We start from the raw sequence: 7,618 nt of genomic DNA, 5'->3' as shown, positions 1-7,618 counted from the left end.
GAAAGAAAGAAAGAAAGAAAGAAAGAAAGAAAGAAAGAAAGAAAGAATCACAGGGGGCACTGTGAAAGAGCTCCCAATGGCCAAAGCTGGAACAATTGAGCATCATAAATTGAGTTATTTATATAACATAGTATTAGAATATAACATAAATCATTAAATAAATATCAATGAATCCATACGGACATACATAAGTAATTGCGTAAATAAATAAATGGCACAGAAAGGACAAATCTTTAAAGAATTCCAAATAATGTATGCAGATACTCCCTCCTACAGAAGGTACAATTTACTTCTCCTCCCTGTGTGGGCTGGATTTACTAATGTCCAAAGAACAGAGTACAGAAAGGAAAACAGAGTAACTTTACATGAAGTCTGGAAGCTTCACCTTAAGCAAGTGATCAAGGAAACCATCACTAGCAATAGTCATGTCAATATCAAGTGATAGTATAAGAAGGCAACCTCCCCTCTGTGGTATGCTTCAAAATCCGTAACTCCAGTTCTAACATGAGAAAACATCACTCAAACCCAAATAAAAGGACATCCTACAAAATATCTGGCAAATAACAACTACTGAAGCCTGCGTGCCTAGAGCCCACGGTCCTCAACAAGAGAAGCCTCAGCAATGAGAAGCCCGCGCACCACAACAAAGAGCAGCCCCTGCTCGAAACTAGAGAAAGCCCCCCACAGCAACGAAGACCAAATGCAGCCAATAAATTAATAAATAAATTTATTTTAAAAAATATCTGGCAAATAGTCTTCAAAAGTATCAAGATCTTGAAAAACAAGCAGAGTGAAAAACCGTCACTGACACACATTGTTACTGTTCCCAGAGGACTTTGTAGTCTTTTTATTACCAAATTGCCTCAGTTAAGAACCCTTACGAAAATTAACCCTGAGTTAATTTTTTCAGGAAACATTTTTGTATTCCTTATGCCTAGTGCAGGGCCTGGCACAATTATTTTTTGTTTTAAATTAATGTATTAATTGCTTTCAATAATCAAAGTTACATATTTGCTACTGGTTTTGCACTCAGTCTCTATATACTACTTTCTCTCAATTTACCACCATTAAGCTTCATCTTGCTACATGGAATTCCACAACCTAATGCTATAATTCTTTCAACATGCATTAATATTATATAGGCTTAGTATAAAAGAACATGGAGTACACTAGGCATCCAAAAAAAAAAAAAACACATACAAACTTTAGTATTCTCCTCATTGCCTTTTCATCACTAGGCTTTGACAATTACCTTAAGGCAGAATCATTCATCTTCATATAGACTCTCCTTCAATTCCTTCCATTATTCCAATTAATCATTTGTTAACATCTTCACTAATCCCTAATCTTATTGCTTACAGTCTTTTATGATCCCTTAGATTCATTTCTGTTATAAAAATGCAATTTAGAAACTTCAAAAACAAACTACTATTAAGGTTCTAGAAAATCAAGAGAATAAAAATATGTAGAAACATGCCATTTGCAGTAATATGGATGGACTTAGAGACTGTCATACAGAGTGAAGTAAGTCAGAAAGAGAAAGACAAATAACTTATGATATCACTTATAGGTAGAATCTAAAATATGACATAAATGAACCTATCTACAAAGCAATAACAGACTCACAGACATAGTGAACAGACTTGTGGTTGCCAAGGGGGAGAGGGAGTAGGGGAAGGATGGATTGGGTGTTTGGTGTTAGCAGATGCAAACTACTATATATAGAATGGATAAACAACAAGGTCCTACTGTATAGCACAGGGAACTATATTCAATATCCTGTGACAAACCACAATGGAAAATAATATGAAAAAGAAGGTACAACTGAATCACTTTTCTGTACAGCAGAAATTAACACATTGTAAACCAACTGTACTTCAATTAAAAAATGTAGAAAAATGATTTTTTTCTGGAAAATATTGATATCAGAATTGTCATTTTTTTGGTCTTTCTGGGAAGAAGTGTTTTGTATAATCCATTTAAACTTGGGCAAGTTATTTCCTATAGATATAAATTTGAGATATTGTATTAATCAATGGTGTGCTGGTAAGCCCACTTTCAAAAACAAACCAAAAAAAGAAATGAACTGATTTGCAGCATTTGCTGATGTTCATGATGTAAATACTCCACCATGACCAAATTTAAGCAAAAAATATGGTATCACTGAATTAGAAAGAAAAGCACTAAGTCTACTATCATAAGCCACTATGAATCAGCTACAGTGCAGTGGGCACTGCTCCCGGTATTGTCTGGACCTCACAGAAATAGTATAATTTCCCATGTTATCTATGAAGCCCAAGGAGGCTGTGTTTTAACATGAAAGGATCTCAGGCCCTTTTTTCAGCAGTTTGGAGAAAGTTTGTTCTTCAATTAAGCCTGAAGCTGGGCACTGTCAAGCAATCAGATTTTCCAACCAGATGTTCTAGGTGAAAGCATTAAATGTTAAATTAAATTTAACCAAAATTAATTTTGAATTTAAAAAATTTTAAAATACCTTTAGAAAACCAAAGATATAACCAGGTTTTGCAAAACATGTTCAATAACTTTAAAACAAAGTATTACACTTTATTTCTCCAAGAACTTTCAGGTTTGCATAAAAATTGAATGGAAAGTGCAAAAAGTTCTGATGTACCCCTCACTACCACCAACTTTTCACATACACACACAAATACACACACAGGTTCTCTATTAGTATCTTATAAGTAGTGTGGTGCATTTGTTACCACTGATGAGCCAATACTGATATATTAACTAAAATTTATAGTTTACATTAGGATTCACTCTTGGTGCTGTACATTGTATGGCTTTTGAAAAAAGTATAATAATATATATCCATCATTATGGTATCAGACAGAATAGCTTCACTGCCCTAAAAGTCCCCTGTGCTCCACCTATTCATTCCTCCCTCTCCCAAACTCTTGGCAAACACTGATCATTTTACTGTCTCCAATTTTTCTTTTCCAGAATATTTATAGTAGAATCCTACAGTATGCAGTACAGCCTTTTCAGATGGCTTCTTTTGCTTAGTAATATGCATTTTTCTCCACATCTTTTCATGGCTTGACAGCTCATTTCTTTTTAGTGCTGAATATCTCTTTGTATGGATGCACTACAGTCTATCTATCTATTCACCTACCGAAGGACAACTTTGTTGCTTCCAAGTTTTGGCAATTATGAATTAAGCTGCTATAAACATCCATGTGCATGTTTTCGTATGGACATGTTTTCAGGTCCTTTGGGTGAATACCAGCTAGTATGATTGCTGGATCGTATGATAAGAGTATGATCCACATTCTCACCAGCATTTGGCATCATCAGTGTTTGGGATTTTAGCCAATTGAATTAGTAGTGTCTCATTATTTTAATTTGCAATTCCCCTGATGACATGCGACGTTGATAATCATTTCATATGCTTGTTTGCCATATGTATATTTTCTTAACTATTTTTGAAGCAAGAATTTATTATGGAATTACCTCAGTCTAAGTGTTGGGAATAAATGGAAAGCAAGATCAATAAATGTTTGGAGTTAGCATCAGGTTGGTGCAAGTACAATTGCTGAGGAAGTTCACATGAAGGACATCTAAGTGTTTTATGAACCCAGGACAGAAAGGTCACTTTTTATTGATCTTAAGTCAGAATCTAACAGAACATATGCTTAATATATCAAAGGCACAGTGGAAGAGGAAAACCTGACAGGCACTTTTATGCTGCTATATTATAATGAATGTTTATTCCCTCCCATTTGTCAGCAATGGTCATTAACGTGATAACTCATAAGAAAGGTAAATAAAGCAATTCCTGAATCCACCTTATCTAGGGCAATTCAAACACTTTTCATTGTCTAATTCCACAAATATGTTTGAAATTTGCACTAAAAGTGCTAGATAATTTCATTTTTTTCCTATTTGTAAATTAGTGAGGTTAAATCCTATCAGACACCTAAAGGGAAATATAGTTATTCTAAAACATCCATTGTAGCAACAGAGAATAAAAAGGAACACCATGAAAGCCATTGTGGAATTGTGTGCTATTCAAAGCCATTGTGGATTTGATATGAGAAAGTTAAGTCCTGGGGCACACTCATATTTCACTTGCCCCTCCAGTTCTATTTGAATAAATGATTTGTTTAGGATGTTTTCTATTCTACACTTTAAAAATAAATAATTCAGGGCTTCCCTGGTGGCGCAGTGGTTGAAAGTCCGCCTGCCGATGCAGGGGACACAGGTTTTTGCCCCGGTCCGGGAAGATCCCACATGCCGCGGAGCGACTGGGCCCGTGAGGCATGGCCGCTGAGCCTGCGCGTCCGGAGCCTGTGCTCCACAACGGGAGAGGCCGCAACAGTGAGAGGCCCGCGTACTGCAAAAATAATAATAATTATTATTATTATTAATTAACTCAAAAGAATATGTAGGGCTTCCCTGGTGGTGCAGTGGTTGAGAATCTGCCTGCTAATGCAGAGGACACGGGTTCAAGCCCTGGTCTGGGAGGATCCCACATGCCGCAGAGCAACTAGGCCCATCAGCCACAATTACTGAGCCTGCGTGTCTGGAGCCTGTGCTCTGCAACAAAAGAGGCCGCGACAGTGAGAGGCCCGCGTACCGCGATGAAGAGTGGCCCCCGCTTGCCACAACTAGAGAAAGCGCTCACACAGAAACAAGACCCAACACAGCAAAAATAAATTAATTAATTAATAAACTCCTACCCCCAACATCTACAAAAAAAAAAAACTATTAAAAAAAAAAGAGTATGTATAGGCAGCCATAAAAGTAGAGTAATATTAAAATAGACACAAGAATATATAAAAGTGAAAGCTAAATACGAAATACCTTGCATAAACTTGAGGAGGATTGTCAAAAAGAAAATACGACACAAGACTAGTTCCACAGGAAAGAAGGTCAACGAGTGAGCAAACTAGTAAAAGTTATGGAAGCATCAACTTCCTTATAATGTCCATGTGGAGCCGTGATATGGATTTCCCAGAAAGCTGTGAGTACATCTCTAGGAAAAGCTGTAAAAAATACATGATCACAGTCCAGTCTGTTATCTAAGACAGACATTTACTCAGAGTTACACAGAAATCCAAGTCACTTTTTGATACAAATAGAGGAGAATTAAAATAGTACTAAGAACTGAAACAGAAATTTCAAGTTGATACACTTGTTGAAAGTCTATGTTGAGGAAAACAGTGCATTGGAAAATAGTCTTTCAAATATGTCAACAATGTAGGCATTGAGAAGGGAAAAACCTGTTTATTCTAACTATCCATGATTATCTGTAAAAATGAAAATACAAAACTGCACGCAGTGAATTTCTTCTAAATGTGGAAATCATGTTTGTGGTCGAAGGATCAACAATACTTACATTGCTTGCAAATCATGTTAGTTTTAAAGAACACAATATTCAGTGTTCCCATGAGCATGACATTATAAATATTTCACAAGCAAACATAGTAATAAGATGATGTGGTAAAATTTTCACCAAGGGCTACAAGAAAATAGACTCTATATCCTGGTGTATTTTGTAGGCCTATTTATTACACTAATCATAACAGGACTTTTCTTGGAAACAATCCTATAAAGTCTTACTAGTTTGCTTTCTAAATAAATTCACCACAATGGTAATTACCATGTCATACTGGTGTGCTGATCTAAGACTTCCCTCTTAAAAATATATTTATTTATTATTAAATTTGATTATTTATAATATAACAATACAGGATAGAGACAAAGAATTATATTGTTATTTATTGTTTAAATATAAGCACACTGGGAAAAAAAGGACAAAGTATAATCTATTTTAACTAGTGTGTAGTCTTAGAGTTAATTATTGACCATAATTTAAGGGTAACCCATCATGTCTAAGCTGGCCTAGGAATGTGTGTTTGTCTGGTCCTTCTCTAGTGGGGACTCTAGCCTCTTCTCCTCTACACTGACTTAGTGAATCTTGCACCTGCCTGTGACAAACTTTCTGCTTCTTGATCTTGGACAGCTGCTTCCTGATATTAATGCCAATATATTAACTCCAGAAAGCTCCAGTGCTCTGTTTCCAAATCTTCAGATTTCAAACATAATTTCAGAGATACATTGTTCATGGTCAATTTTAAATTTAATAGTTAAATTCTTAACTCACTAAAATTACAGGAAGGCACGAATATCAGTTAGTACCTCTCTAATTTCACGTTAATTTAAATGTTCTTTTAAAAAATTCAATGAGAAAAGAAAAAGGGATTAAATTTCATATCTATTGGAAAAGAGGGCCTCAGTCTTCAGTATTACACCTTGGCTGTCTACCTAAAAAGAAAAGAAAATAAGTACAGCTTCTGAAAAATTATTAGGAAAGACTTGGAAGTTTGTAAAAGCAGCCTATTGTAAGATACTTAAAGGTTTTCCCACATAACAACAATGACCAGTAATGAAGACCCTGAAGGTTTAGTATCAAACAGTTTTGAGTTTGAACCAATAGACACAACAAGAGACAGCTCATGCATTCTTTGAAAATCAAAACATTTTAAGTTTCATGTGACAAAGAAAATAATTGCACAGACTGTACACAGTAATTTAGTTGTTAATTTCACTAATGCTGTTATTTTACCTAAAAGTTGGTGTGACTTACATGCTATCTAGGAATTATGACTCAGGAATTCCCATAGAGGCAGCATCTCTTAAGAACAGATGTAAAACATTTTTGATAATAAAACCTAATTTTTTCATTCTAAAATAACTTTAATAGACAAAGTATTTTAATATCAATCAAGGAACGTATAGAGAATCTGGCATAGGTTAAACCATCTAGACAAGTTCATCAATACTGATGCTTTTACTATGAGGGCAAGATGGAGATCATGTTATATACAGGAGATACAATAAATATGTATTGTAATTAGCCAGAGGCACAGACTTCTAACTGTCTCCTAAATCTGATTTCTCCTCTTCCATAGCATTAGATATTTAGCTGTCTACATGGCTTCCCAGAGAAAAAGATTTCCTCTTCCAGTCTCTTTGCAGCTCATATTAAGTCCTACTCAATGGTGTAAAATAGACGTGTTACTTGAAAGCTTCTGGGAAACTTCCATCCTGGAATAGAGGTGGTTCTAACCTACTGACACACAATCTAAAACCAGACTGCTTAGATTTAAACAATGATTTCCCCACTCCCAAATTTGTGATCTTTTTTGTTCCTTAACATCTTTATATATTAGTTTCTTCTAGTTTAAAATGGGGATATTAGCATGAACTTCCTCACAGTATTGTTACAAATAACACATGCAGAGTCCTAGTATAATGGCTGGCACATACCTAGTACTTAGTAAATTTAGTTACTATACTATAAAGGCATGATTTCTCACTTTTGATGAATTTGATATATTTTTAGATGTTTAAATAGTTCAGACTTTATAAGAGTTGTAACATTAATATCCTTACAGAACCATGATACAAAGAGGTCAGGTTATTCAGACAAAGAAAACAAACAAAAAACCCAAACCCAAAACCAAACAAAACAAAACTTCTATTCCACTGCCCTCCCTCCAATCTCTGTTAGAAGTCTTGAAGGCAGAAGGATAATAAATGGCTACATGCGTGCAAAATGGCATTCCTTCAGTGTTTTCAATCCCGGCCA

This window comes from Monodon monoceros, unplaced genomic scaffold (assembly GCF_005190385.1).
Source record: "Monodon monoceros isolate NGI ecotype Baffin Bay Population unplaced genomic scaffold, NGI_Narwhal_1 Super_Scaffold_21, whole genome shotgun sequence".
Taxonomy (NCBI): domain Eukaryota; kingdom Metazoa; phylum Chordata; class Mammalia; order Artiodactyla; family Monodontidae; genus Monodon; species Monodon monoceros.
Note: the sequence above shows the minus strand (reverse complement) of the source record.